Source organism: Arachis hypogaea, chromosome 17, assembly GCF_003086295.3.
Source record: "Arachis hypogaea cultivar Tifrunner chromosome 17, arahy.Tifrunner.gnm2.J5K5, whole genome shotgun sequence".
NCBI classification, from domain to species: Eukaryota; Viridiplantae; Streptophyta; class Magnoliopsida; order Fabales; family Fabaceae; genus Arachis; species Arachis hypogaea.
The window spans coordinates 27,377,778-27,392,799 of record NC_092052.1 but is presented as its reverse complement, the minus strand read 5'-3'; the positions used below and the strand labels follow the sequence as shown (position 1 = coordinate 27,392,799).

Genomic DNA, 15,022 nt, shown 5'->3' with positions numbered 1-15,022 from the left:
AATGAAAGAGTCTGTAGTGGTTCACCAAAAAATACGCCAGAGATGGCGACCTCCCCACACTTAAAATGAAGCATCGTCCCTGATGCTCACTCAAGCAGGGTGTGAAGGGGTGTCATCACTAGAAGGGTGGGTAGCTGGAGTCTCTGTGGTGGTGGTCTGAGGATCTGTCTGCTGCAGAGGAGGTGCTGACTGAATAGGGATCTCAGGATCGGAAACCTGAATCTGATGTGGGGCCTCTGGCTGTGATGCAGCCTGCTCTGTGCCTACCTGCGCAGCCTCTCTCTGGGGGTGGGTATCTGCCTCATGATCATCCGCCTTCTCCTCAGATGGCTCTGATGGTGTGTCAGGCTCGGAGGGAATATCGCCAGATCGTATCATCAGCTTCAGGTGCTCATAGTGTCACTTGCTGCGACGCTCAGCTCTCTCATATCGGCGCCAGTTGTGGTGCTCCATCTGGTCTAGCTGTCGAAACAGGCGGTGCACTAGGTGATAAACCGGCTCTGAGGCAGGTGGAGGTGCAATGGTGGTAGCAGGGGTAGCTGTAGAGGAAGAGGGGCCGGCAGATGGTGTGGCTGTCTCATCAGTAGGAGTGAGGAATAGAGGTCTGTAGCCCAAAGCCAAAAAGTTCCTGCTGTGAGGGATAATCTTCTTGCATTCTACAGCAGGTGGCTTCTCATCAGCATCCTCCCAAGGCACGTCAGCTCGACGGCCTAGCTGTGTAATCAGATAAGGAAAGGGAAGAGTGCCTCGGACGTGGACCCTGGCCATGTAGTACCGAATGAAGCGTGGCAGGTACAAGTCCTTACCCTCCATCACACACCATAGGAGGGTGATCATAGCGGCAGGTAGCTCCGTCTCGTGAGTACTCGGCATAATAAAGTTGCTAAGGATCTGATGCCATAGCTGAGCCTCATCATTCAAGTATGCCCGCTTGATTCTCTTAGGCATGGTGGTGTTCTGACCCATGACCCATGGAACAGTCGGGTCAAGGGCTATCCTCGCCTTGACGGCATCCCAATCAAACTTCATGAAGCGCATATCCTCTTCAGCTTTTTGATAACCATCCAGCTGATCGGATTTAGGCAGAAGCTTCAGAACATCCTCTATGGCCTCTTCAGTGACCAGTATCTACTTCCCTCTTAGGTTTACTGCATCTAGGGAAGTTTTGAAGTAATTGCAGTAGAATTCCCTTACCCAAGATGCATTGACCTCAGTCAGGTTTCTCTCCAGGAAGAACCAGCCTCTTTGTTTGATCTGATAAGAGGTGTATTGCTGGAGTTCTTCTGGGATCTTCAGAGTCCTTTCCAGGTACAGGTTCCTGGAATTTACAAACACCGGATACTTCAGCTCGCAGTATCAGTTTGCAAATTTAATGGGATCAGTAGCAGGGAGTAGTTGGTCAGCCTTCTCCTGCGGGGTAAAGTGTTTCTCCCACCAGGAGTCATCATGCATGAGGTCCAGTATGGACATGGAGGCTTCTCCTCTTTTCCGTTTGCCAATTGTTGCCTTTCCTTTTCCTTTTCTCTGGGTGTCTGACATCCTGAAAAATAGAAAACCAGGATATATAAAAAAACAGGAAAACAAATAGGCAAATAATCAAAAGAAACACAAAGTGGCAAAGTAGCAATAGAAGAGGAAATTGAGTTAAGTAAATTTGCATTAAGGATTGTATAAGAGTTAGAATACTGAGAAGAAAAATGTCACAATCCAAAATGTACTTCCATTCAAGTTAATTAGAAAAAGTATCATCATGCCTTGGTTAGAATGTTAAAAGAAAGTGAAAAACCAGAAGAGATGTTTTGAAAGGTTAGGTTTGGTTAGAATTGAAAAAGAGTTTAGGAAGTTAAAATTAGTGAGTTAGTAAAAAGTGGGTTAAAGTAAGTGGCATAATGATCATATTCCAAGTAACAAGCATTCACAATTAGAAGCTATAGGTAACTCATATCCGAACAAGGAAATGAGGTTGATGATGATTCAGATAGATATAGAAATAATAAAAATTGGAATCTAAACATAAAAAATGCAGATTAAGAACCAAGAAATCAAAAAGAATAAGAAAGCTTGCCCTGGCAATCATGAATTGGTTTGGTAAAAGCAGAGGAAAGCATAGTTCAAAATGCCAAAACCAAAACATGAATGAAAATTAAAATAGTTTACAGAAATTTGGGCAGCGTTCCGGCGAAAATTGGATTGTCCCGGAAAATAAACAGCAGTCATCAGAGTTCATATGAGTTAAAAATATAGCTGCAATTACATATAAGGAATATGAACATGGAAAAGCAGTGTAAAGAGCAGCATGAAACAAGAAATTACAGCATATGAACAATACTAACAGTAACAGCAGAACTGCGAAAAGTAGAAAACAAGAAACACGAACAACGCAATTAATCAGGCCTAAATCCACTAACCACATCCTAGGCTACCTAACAACCTAAAATCCACTACAACATGCATATCTAACTAGCCTAATGATGAACATAATCAAAAAAATATGGAATTAACTACGAATGATAGAAGAGTGGCGTTCGGCGGAACCTGGAAGGCGTAGGAAAGAAAGTGGGGCAGAGAGGTGGTTGGGGGTAGGTGATGGTGGTGGCTGACGCGGCGGCTGAGGGTGGCGCTGCGGCGGTGGGTGCTGTTCGGAGGCAGGGGCTTTGGTAGGGGAATGGGGTGGGGGGAAAGGGGAAGGAAGGGAAGGGGGCGTGGGTGGCGCGGCTGGGACGGAGCGGCGGCAGTGGTTGGTGGTCGCGGAGGGGGGCAGTGGCGATGGAGGGAGGAAGAGGAAGAAAGAAGAAGAAAAGAGGGGAGAATAGGGGATAGGGTGGTGGTACGGTGAGGTCTGGGGGGTGGTTGGTGGTGCGGCGGCAGCGTAGGGTGGCTGGGTGGTGGCTGGAAGTTGTGGGTGGTGGTTGTGGAGAGAAGAGAGGAAGGAGAGGGGGTTGGGGGGCGCGAATGGGTAGGGTTTCGCGTGGCTGGGGGTTATTAAATTTGAATCCACGCGATCGCGTGGAGCACGCGATCGCGTGGCTGGGGTAGAATGGGGGTCGCCGCGATCGCATGAGTGATGCGATCACATGGAATGAGTAAATTATGAATGACGCGGTCGCATGAGGCATGCGACCACGTCGCTGGAAATTGTGCTAAACGCACAATTCCAGCGCAACTCTCTGTCTCCTCTGGGGTGGTGGTGCAATCCATGCGACGCGATCGCGTCGCTCACGCTGTCGCGTGGGATTGGTGTTGTGCAAGTGACGCGATCGCGTCGGGGACGCGACCGCGTGGGTCGTTTTGTGCAAAACGCACAATGGCCGCACGATTCCAGCCTAACTCTCTGGACGTTGGGGATTTACGCCGATCTCCAGATCACGCGGCCGCGTGGGTGACGCGGACGCGTGGGGAATGTTATTCGCAACTGACGCGATCGCATGCGCGATGCGGTAGCGTCGCACGCCTTCTTCCTTTTTTTTTATGCAGGTATGCAATTATGCAGTATGCAATATGAATGAATAAAATTCAGGTTCAATTGAAAAGGAAATAAAAATAAATAACACAAAATAAAACTGAAAAAGAAACGACCATACCATGGTGGGTTGTCTCCCACCTAGCACTTTTAGTTAAAGTCCTTAAGTTGGACATTGGATGAGCTTCCTGTTATGGTGGCTTATGCTTAAATTCATCTAGAAATCTCCACTAATGCTTGGAATTCCAATAGCCTCCGGGGTCCCAAACTAGGCATTTAAAGCTTCTGAGCATCTTCAAACATATTCTCAGGCTCCCGGGGTGACGAATGTCGGAATAGATTCCAGGATTCCAAACTTTGCTTTTAAATTCGCCTTTGTCTTGATCTATATTTTTCCATCCGGGCGGTTTAGAAATTAGATTCTCACCAAGGTGACCAAACGTTCTCCGAGATCCATCTGATTGATCATGATGCCAATCCGCACACTTCGAGTTGAAGCGTGGAACCTTATTAAACCTTGTGCACCAGCTCTGAGCACTAGCCATTTTCCTCTTACTCTTAAAGCCACAGATAGCTCTAAGCTGGCCATCTGTTTCAAGCAAACCATATTCAAGTGGAAAAGTAAAGATAAAGGTTAAGGATTGTACCCACTTGAAGCTTGTATTGGGTGGTAATGGCCTTGGGATAGGTGTTTCCAGTAGTTCTGTGAGTTCTACTCCCTTGTGATCGTCTGTGAATTCCTCCACTTCCTTGGAAAATTCTTCAAATGCACCTGTGTCCTGATCAGAGTCTCCTATGTCTTCCTCATCACTCAAGTCATAAACCGAAGGTTGAGAGAAATCTACCTCTGCATCATCTTCGTATTCACTTGGGGAAGGTTCTTCAATCGCAGAGAATTCACTTGCGATGCAAGTTCATCACTGGGAAAACTTGACTTGAGATTATCATCATCAAGGAAACTTGCTTCTTGGAGTATTCCGTCTAGTTCCTCATAAAAGACTTGCCTTGGGGGTTGTGTACTATCCTCCTTAGCATCAGTTGTAACGTCATTGACAGAATTCTTCACAACTCTGGATTTTCATGGAGGCTCAGCGTCTCCTAGGTCTTCAACCAACTCTTCTTCTTGCATAATGACAGCTTCCTCTACTTGTTCTAGTACGAAGTCATGCTCTGTCTTGTCTACTGGAGTTTCTAGTATCTCCTTCATGCTATGTTCATCATTAGATTGTCCACACGGGGTCGTCAGGGGTCCTTGAATGTTCGAACGTCTAGAAGCTAATTGACTTATTGCCTGCTCCAGTTGATGAAGGGTTGTTTGAAGTTGATCTACTGTTTCCTTGAGGCGAACCTCTGATTCTCGGGGTGATGGATTTAGACGTGGTACATGGGGAAGTGGTGGTGTTTGGGAGTAATTGGATTGGAATTTGGGTAGATGAGGATCATACGGTAGTGAATGGTGAAAAGGAGCTTGTGAGTGTGGTGGTGCGAAGTTATGTTGAGAGGATGACCTATAAGCACAGGGCGGGGCTTGTTGGTAACTGCAAGGTTGTCCACCATGTCTATTGTCTTGGCATGCATTGTAGAATGGTCTTTGTCCATGGTATCTTGGAGGGTATTGTTGCCTAAAGGGTTGATCAGATCCTCTTGGCTCCATCCATCTTTGATTGCTCTGACCTTGATGCATGTTCCTGTTATAACTTTCACTCCTTTCAACAATATTAGAACCAAACTCAAAGCGAGATGGGTGAGAATTCATAGTAGCTAATGGAAATAAAAAGAGGGAAATAAAGACAAATAAACAAGTAAAAGAAAAGTATTTACAATGACCAATAATAAGGCACACGATTGCAGCTCCTCGGCAACGGCGCCATTTTGACGTTAGAATTTTTGCTAGTAAAGAATTTTATAAAAATAGTCGCGTTGTAGATATAGTTTCTAAACCAACAGAAATCCTTTCGTACAAACATTTTGGTTGTCACAAGTAACAAACCCCTAAATAAATTGATAACCGAAGTATTTAAACCTCGGGTCGTCTTCTCAAGGAACTGCAGGGAAGTATGTTCTTATTATCGGTTATGGAGATTGTAAATTGGGGTTTTGAAGATGAGGAGCAAGTAATTTAAATTGCAATTGAAATAAGTAAAAGACTGTAAAGTAAATAAATAACTGTAAAATAAACTTTTGGCAAGGTATGAGAAATTAGAAGTCCTATCCTAGTTATCTTTATCAATGATGATGAAGATTGAATCTTAATTCCACTCAATTAGTCTTTACTTGAAGTAAAGAAAAGTCAAGTGACTAATTAGTTAGATCCTCAAATCCTAGTTAATCCCTAAGGGAAGACTGGGATTATTGAAGTTCAATTCAATTAGCAAAGATAACAATTATCAATTATGTTTGAGTTTGATAACTCCTGAGTTACTGATTTCATAACCAAGACCAAAAAGGGAAAAAGTAAATCTACCGGAATAAAAATATCTTCAGATTGTAAGCAACAGTAATATAAATAAAGGAGAGCAATAGTAAACTGAAATACCTCAAATAACATTAATCAAAAGAATAATCTGTAACATAGAAGAATTCATAAACTAAATTGAGAAGGTAAATAAAAAGGAATATTGAACCTGACAAATAGAGATAATCCTAAAAGCAAAAGAAATCCTAATTCTAAATCCTAAAAGAGAGAGGAGAGAACCTCTCCCTCTAAACTACATCTAATTCATAAATAGTGACTAAAATTGGAGACTCTCCTTTGAATGGATGCATTCCCCCACTTCATAACCTCTGATCTGTACCTTCTGGACTTGGATTTGGGCAAAAAGGGCTTCAGAAATTGCTGGGAGCGTTTTCTATAATTTTTGGTGCGTGGCCTCTGTCACGCAGCCGCGTGGGTCACGCGGTCGCGTCGCAGTGAATTCGCGCTGGCATGCGGCCACGTCGTCCATGCGATCGCGTCGCTGCCTGTTTCAGCAAAAACTTCGTTTTATGCTTTCCTTCCAATTTTGTATGTTTTCTTTCCATCCTTTAAGTCATTCCTGCCTTAGAAGATCTAAAATTACTCAACACATGAATCACGGCATCGAATGGTAATAAAAGGAAATTAAAATAATTACTTTTAAAGCATAGGAAACATGTTTTTCACATACATCACATAATAAGGAAGGGAAAGTAAAATCGTGCAATTAATATGAATAAGTGGGTGAAGGATTAAATAAATCACTTAAATTAGGCACAGAATATATCATAAAATATGGGTTTATCAACCACATAAAAGTATTTATCAGGAAAAATTTTAATTGGTTGGTTCATTTCATTAAAAAGTGAAATGAAAAATATCCCAAAACCCGCATAGGTAAACTGTATAGTATTCGCTCCCCCGACATAAAAGTCCCTAATTAGCTCGAATGAACCCTCGTTATGGCCTTCTATTTATTTTTACTTTCTATATCCAAAACTAAGCAATTATCCCACTCATCAATTACGTAGCACGAGGACTCTAATTCGTTCCCATAAATTGCTTCAAAACACGGTGGTAGAGCTCTGTCTCCCTATATTACATGTTACAGTTCAAATTAAATGCTATAACTCACATGCTATTTACGATACATGACATAATATTACATATATTTGGTTACCTGCCCGTCGTATAGTCGAAACCTCAGAGTTGCTTCTTTTCCTTTGATCCAGTATTCTTGGGTTGCCAGAAACCTCCTGAGAGCATATAATAGCACCATCATAAGTTAGTGAGACTTCAATTATTTGCAATGTAAGAAATGGACCCGTGCTGACTTAAGTAAATAGTCATGTTTCATTGATATATTTAAGCTGTATAAGAACAAAAAAAAAACAAAAAATGCTGGGTATGATAGTAACATATAGACTACAAACATCATTAATGGAATATGATTGTCCGATGATTATTTTGAAACCATATACAAATTGTAGAAACCATAGTTAATTTCAGTTCTTGTGATAAATGAATAGAGTGGTAAAGAAATTTGAACTGAAAAATCTACAGTTAGCCAATGACATAAGTTACTTCAACCCAAGCCAAGCTTGATAAAATATGACATATCAGAAATGGTTACCTAAACAATAATTATAATTAATGAGATTAAAAAATTAAGAAAAATTTTGGTACATAATAACTTATTAATTTGTACAGTTATTTCATGAATCTTATGCTAATATATCTTTTATTTAATTCCGAAGAATTTATTCAAAACAACTACATTAAAAGTTATATAAGAACTACTAAAATAATGAAATTATTAAGAATTGTTTTTTGTTGAGTTGGGTTAAATATCAACTATTCTTTTGATGGGTATTTATTTTTAATTACTTAAAATCATTTTTGTTTGTTAATATCTCTACGAAGTTAGCTTTCTTTTTATACTGATCTCAAAATAGAGTTTGGCCATTTAATTTGAAGGATTTGTTCCAAAATGTGGGATAAGAGGACTCGCAATTTTACTAATCTAGAATAATAAGTTTCTATGTCATGTACCAACTGAATGTTACTTGATGTTCAATTTTTTTTATACACATGAAAATCAAGTATCAATCAGGATTCAGATTTTTACCTGTTGGCATCCTTTCTATCTGCATGCATTGCCATCCAATTTTATGATGTTGCTAATTGCGTTCTCAACACTGAAGAATAGACCAATGATTTTTTCTCTTAGTACAAAATATTGTATTAGAATAATTAATAAAAAAGGAATGTTTTTGGTTTCTTTTTGTGTTAAGAGAGACGGTTAGAAGTTAGAGAGAGAGGAACATTTCACATGGATGGTGCAAACCTTGCTTTGCTCTTCGGAAGGATCTTGGATAGATGCTGTTGGTCTAGATTCTTCTTTTGTACTTCTACTGAAACTCTTTGCTTTCTAATCTTTGGTTTGCCTTGCTCACTAAAGACAGAGGAGTTACACTCTTTCATTCTCATGGACCCTAAAGGAAAATTCAATGGCCATTATTTGAGTATGTGCGTTTATAGTTTAGATAGGCCATATATATATATATTTTACTATACATATGTGTGTATTTTTTATTTTTTTGGCCCCAACTTTGGGCCTTCCTTTATTTTTTTCAATTTGTTGTTGGAAAAAGATACAACAATAATAGAAGTATAATGTCTAAAATTAGTTTTAGTATTTAAAATATATAACTATAAGTTTCGGAATCAATTTGGGAATAAGAAAGTTTATTACAGTGCACAAAATGAAGTAACCCTTCCTTACCTATTTCCTTCATTTATTTATTCTAATTCTTATCTCATTGAATTAGTTTATTGATATGTGTTTTGGTGCGTTGATATGGGGCTTTTGAAATTGGAAATCTGCCTGGGCTATGGATGCTTTGTGTGCCAGTTTTTAAGACATACGGTTAGAATTCAGAAAGACAGGAACATTTCACTTGGATGGTTCAAACATTGCTTTGTTCTTCGGAAGGATCTTGGGATAGATGCTACTGGTGTAAATTCTTCTTTTGTATGCCTTCTGAAACTCCTTTCTTTCTTATCTTTGGTTTGCCTTAGTCACTAAATAAGAAGATGAAGAATATTTTGGAATTTAAAACTTAGTCTATGAAGGTGATGTTTTTTTAAAAGGAAAATTTAGCTAATTTACTAACCAACCATGGTTAGTAAAGTAACCTCTTGAGTACTGTTGTGATGGAAGCCATCATTTCACAATTCATATTTTAAAGCAGCCTCATTTGTTAACACAGATACTTCATGCACAGGAAGTATAGTTCACAGCTATCTATTATTTTGCCACTTAGAGTTAATAATACCCCAAAAGAAAAAGTAAATGTCATTGTCAACCATTAATTTTTGTTTTCAAAGGAAACATGTAAATTGTATGGCTTCTAGATAGCAAAGTCACGGAGTTGGTATTGTCCTTGCGATTGATGTGGTTCTATCCATTCTATTAATTGCACCAAATTCTTAATAACAATATACATTTATAGTAGATGATATAAATCATAATTTAAAAACCTATTGAATAACATTGGATTAATTTTTGGTTTGATCGCATACTCTGAACATAGACACTTTAATAATTTGACAAAAGTATCGTCATTTTTTATAAATATTAGTCTTTTGAAAAAAAATTCATTAACTTACTTCATTATTATTATTATTATTATTATTATTATTATTATTATTATTATTATTATTATTTTAAATTTGTGTTATGTCCAACAATTTATATAATATAGTAGAACAAGATTATAAAATTTTTTTCCAAAAAATGTTTTCCAAAGGGACATTTGTTAGAAATTAAAATAATAATATAATCACATAATATGCAAATTATAAAAAATGATTAAAAATTCTAATTATACTCCTAATTTTTAAATATATAATAATTTAATGATTAATATTTGAGTAAATTAGTTTATACCATATATTTTTTATCTTAATTATCAATTATCACAACTATTTTAAAAAAATATTTAAATCATTATGAACAGTGTAACATCCCGCATTTCTGAAAATCTAAATATAAATAAATTGTGATTTTATCTTGTTAAGTTTAAATTTTGTAATTTTAGAAATTATTTTATTAGAAATAATTAAGTAGATTCGGAGATAAATTCATTTTGAACCAATTAATATTCTTAGGTAATTTTATTATTTTGGAATATTTTGTATAATTTTAGTAATTGAAAATTAAAAAAAAATTGTACAATTTAATTTAAGTAATTTTTATTATAAACAAGTTATGACTTATTATTAATTTGAACTCTTTATTTTATAAACTGAACAATTAAGAATAATTAAATTAGTTTTATTAATATTTGGAGTTAAGTTAATTAATATTTTTGTGTAAATTTTTATAATTGGTTATTTTATATAATTTGAAATTAAGTTCTAATAATAGAAAAATAATAAAAAATTATATCATTTAATTTGAATAATTAATATTGAGTTTAAACTATATTTTATAAAAATATGATTAATATGCTTATTTTATAATTTAAACTAGAAATAATTAATTGAACTTAGCAATATGTTAACAAATAATGTTCTTATATATTTTTAATAGAGTATATTTAATTTTAAAATTACTCTACCCTTCAATTTTATCAAAATATCTATTCATATTTATCTTTATTCCTTTATAAAATGTTTTATTTATAACCCAAAATCCCAAAATTAATTTAAAAACCCTAATTTTCCCAATTCACAAACCCTAACCCATTACCCCTTTCTCCCAAAACGCAGACACACACACAGAGCAGAGGAGAGCGTCTGAGAGAGCTGAGAGGAGGAGAGAGAGCTACACCACATCGTCGTCCAGCTGCCGTCCATCCCGCCATCACCGGCGTCTCACTGTTGTCGCCGTGGAGACTAAACGCCTTCGAGTTTCCTGCTGCCACCTTGGAGGCCGTCTGTCATCAAGAGCGTCAGGAGAAAGAGAGAAGGACGAACTCGCGAGGGAGAGAGAGGAGGTTGCGCCGCGCAGCCGTGGAGCCCGTCACACATGTCGCCACCGTCGGAAGCAGAACCACGAAGAGGAAAGGAAGAACGACGTTGGGAGGAAACTGTGAGCTGCAAGCCGCTGACCGAGAAGAAGCTCTGCCTTTGTCGCCGTGTTGGAGTCGTCGCTGCCAACGCCGCGCACCGCCGCTAGCGCTGCCGTTGAAGGGAGCTCGCCGTCACAGTTCAATCATCATTGAGCTTGAAGGGAGGCGCCACTGATATACCCGACAGCAGCTTCCCCTGCGTTCCCAATTCCATTCTTGAAATTTCGTCACCGTCGTTCATGCCTCTTTGCTGCACCTGTTTCTCTACTACTATTATTTGGAATACCGGCGTTGATGCTATTATGAATCTATTAGAGTTTCTATTGGTGAGTCCGATGCTACTTTAATTCTGGATTGATCTTTTCCTTGATCATTGTCTATTAACACATTTTATTGTCACTGCTATACTTGTCTTGAGTTGATTCTGGTATGTGCCTTGTCTTGAGATTCCCAGGGCTGTGATTGCTCTTAATTTCCACCCAATTTGAACCCTTTGCTTGGTTACAACCCCGATCACTGCTGTGATGATTAATAATGCTGCTGTTCTGGTTACTGCCTCTGCCGTTCCAGTTGCGTGAGAGTCACTGCTGTTGCCATGAAACTAAAAGGGAAGGGAATTGTTACGTTAAATTATGCAATTGCGACATCGAGGTAGGGGGTTTAAAACGATTTCAATTTAAGAATGCTTACAAGGTTTATTGAATAACTGCAAATAGATTCAATAGCTGTAATTAATTGATTGATTATGTGAATATTGAATTGTGGCTGAAATTGTGATTGGAATGGTTGAGATTGTGATTTGGAATTGTTGATCAGTGATATTGATTGATTGTGTGGATTGGGAATCGTTTGATGACTAATTGTTGAGAATTCCTGAATTTTAATGGGTTATGTTGGATTTGTTGCCGTTAGATGTTATTTCGTATATTGTAATGTTAATGAACTTGGTTGGTGGTTGATTTGGAATTGGTTTTGAGGGGTTTTGAAGGGTTGGATTTTGAACACTAAATAGATTGCTGAAAAACTGATTTTTGAAATTAAAAGGTGACTTTGGAAGTGAATCAGTTATTCAACAATAATCGAAATGATATAAGAGCAAAGGCTGAGTAAAGTATAATAAAAGTTGTTGTTGGGACTCAATTTTGAGAAGTTTGAATTAATTATAGAACTAGTTATGATTTTTCAAAGTTAAAATGTAAAACTTGATTTTCTGCATTATTTTTAAAGGAAGCCAGAAACTTTGAAAAACTATAACTATTTCTGTGATTATCGGAATTGCGTGGGACCAAGTCCGGATTGAGCTTGGGGATATAGGGAATTGGACTGCTGAATTTGAGACTTTTTCACTAAGTTTATGATTTATGGTGAATTTTTGAATCATGGATGTCAAAACTGGTTTTTCTGCAGAACGTTTAACGCAGCAGCAACTTGATTCCTCTATTGGAAATTCTGCAGTTTGAATTTTGAAATGGAACCAATTTTAAATAAAACTTTATTTCTATTATTTTAATGCCGTAAAATTTCAGAACAATTGGACTTATAGTTTTAAAGATATGAATTTTTGAAGGATGATGCATTATGCAGAAAAAGCCAGATTCTGTTTTCTTAAATTAGTAACTTTGGGAGTTTATAACTTTTGATCCTGGATAGATATTGAGATGCAACCAATTGGAGGTGAAAATTAAGTATGTTTAGTATATGTGATTTAAATTTTAGGATTTTCCATGTTTTAATAAGTGAGTTATGGGACTTGGAAGAGGTTGTGTTCAATGATTTGTAAAACAGAATTTTGCAGAAAATTACCTAACTTCCAAGCTACGTAACTCCTTCATTAAAAATGGTATGACCCTGGAACCAATTGAGAAAGAAATTTGGATGAGTTATGTGTAACCACATTAATTTTGAAGGTAGTTGGATTTAATTTGGATTTTATATGAAATTTCAAATGTTGTATGCTGCTGCTGTCTTCTGGTTTTAAAACACTGCAGAACAGTCACGGTTTTGCTTATATTCCCGAAGCTATAGTCAGCGAAAAATTATGATTTTTGATTTAATAGAAAGCTTAATCCGAGACGGTCGCATGGATATAAAGTTTGCGCAATTCCAAATTCATTTGATATTTTAAAAACAAAATGGAAATCAGGCTGCCAAGTTGTGTTGGTAATTATTTTGGATATGGAATTTAAGAAATAGATTTTCTATTATCAAATATTTTTGAGAATATATTGCTGTGGCAAATGCTGAAAGAGGCTGATGAATTATTGAGAAAGAAGGAACCCGTAAGGGTGGATAAGTCCTATTTTTTAAAGGAGATTATATCCAAATTTTTATAAAAAATATAAGGACTTAATCAAAATAAATATTCAAGGCTTATTTAATAATAATAACTTCAATGATTCTTTAGAGAAAAGAATATTTGATCTATGAGATTGTTGGCAAGGGCGTGGGTCTAGTCCCGCTTGCGAATTTGCAATTATGAAAGAAAAAGGAAAGAGTAAAGTACTTATTGTATGATTATCTGTTGCTTGAGGCAACCCAAGAGATATTATTTGTTTGTTTGTTGCTTGAAGCAACACAAGAGATGTTTGTTTGTTGCTTGCGGCAACCCAAGAGATATTATATATATATTTGTTGCTTAATGCAACCCAAGAGATATTATTTATTTGTTTGTTGCTTAATGCAACCCAAGAGATGTTTGTTTATTTATCTGTTGTCCTGAGGCAACCCAAGAGTAATTTTCCGTTCCCAAGAGTATATATTTCCTGCGAGTAGAAAGCAGAGGCTGTCTCAATAGAGCTGCTAATAATTATATGCGCATTTATTTGAACGGAAAATCGTATCCGGGAAATCGTGAACTCGTGACCGGATAAATGTCGGGAATGCAGGTGCTAACCGACACATGAGCTCATGGCCTGTACTAGGACTAGACATTCATCATATGCATCTATGTGACATTGTTTGGGTGTGCATATTGTAATTGGTTTGCCTAAATGAATAATTCTGTTAACTGTTAATTGCTATATTTGATATAATTGCTCTTGATTGTGTTTGAACCTCATTAGTTGTGTTTGAAATTGATTGGCTGGATTGTGGTGAATTGGGTGTTGGTTGAATTGCTTGGGCCTGAGGCCATGACTGGTTTGTGTTGGAAGTTTAGTTCTGTATAAAGTATCTGACTGGTTCAGCATAGACTTAATGAACCTATGCTTGGAGTAGGATGATCATTTATACCGCGTAGGTAACTTCTTTTATGTTATGGTCTAGTAAGGTATGAAAAATCAAACTGGTTCAGCATAGACTTAATGAACCTATGACTGGGACAGGTTGGTCATTCATACAGTTTAGGAAACTTTTAAAAGTTTTACAAGAAAAATATGGATTTAGGATATTGAGTAATTAACTATTGCTTTTAAAGAAAGTTAGTTTCCTTTTAGATGTCTATGAATGCAGTTAACTATTTGCGCTTTATTCTTTACTTTCACGGCATTCTCGACCTCTACTGAGAACATGTGGTTTGGTTCTCACCTCCAAATTTTCCACCCTTTCAGCGACAGGTTTGAAGACGCAATTTGAAGCTGCGAGCGATCAGTAGGCTTTCTTTATGGTTTTAATTGCTTTCATAGAGTTCCCTCGCTTTTGTCCTTTGAGATTTTATTTTACATAGAGGGGTAGGTTTAGTATATTGTATTTGAGTTTTATTTGGTCTCTTTTGTATAAGAATTATTATCAATAATATTTATGTGATTATTATTATTTGTGAATGTTTGAATTATGACTTTAATGAATAAAAAAAAACAAAATTTTCTGGCATTTTCTTAAAACTGAAACGCGAACTCGATACAAAGGCTCGATAATTAAGTAGTTAATACTAGAGAAGGTTACGTAATGTTCTTTCTAGTGGAAATACCCTGACTTAAGCAAAGGTATTTTGCTGGACAGGACGTTACAAACAGTTATTCTAAAAAAATTGTCTAATTATATATTGGAAATAATTAAATAAATGATAAAGATAAGATAAAAAAATTTGTA

The 15,022-nt window shown here is 37.0% G+C and overlaps 1 long non-coding RNA gene across 1 annotated transcript; it reads left to right on the top strand.

The window, feature by feature from the left end:
• The first annotated feature begins 10,616 nt into the window (after positions 1 to 10,616).
• On the top strand, positions 10,617 to 14,803 carry LOC112765576 (uncharacterized). The gene is made up of 3 exons (XR_003183834.3): positions 10,617 to 11,319; positions 11,448 to 11,644; positions 14,542 to 14,803. It is a non-coding gene; the product is annotated as an uncharacterized lncRNA (long non-coding RNA).
• Positions 14,804 to 15,022: the final 219 nt, after the last annotated feature.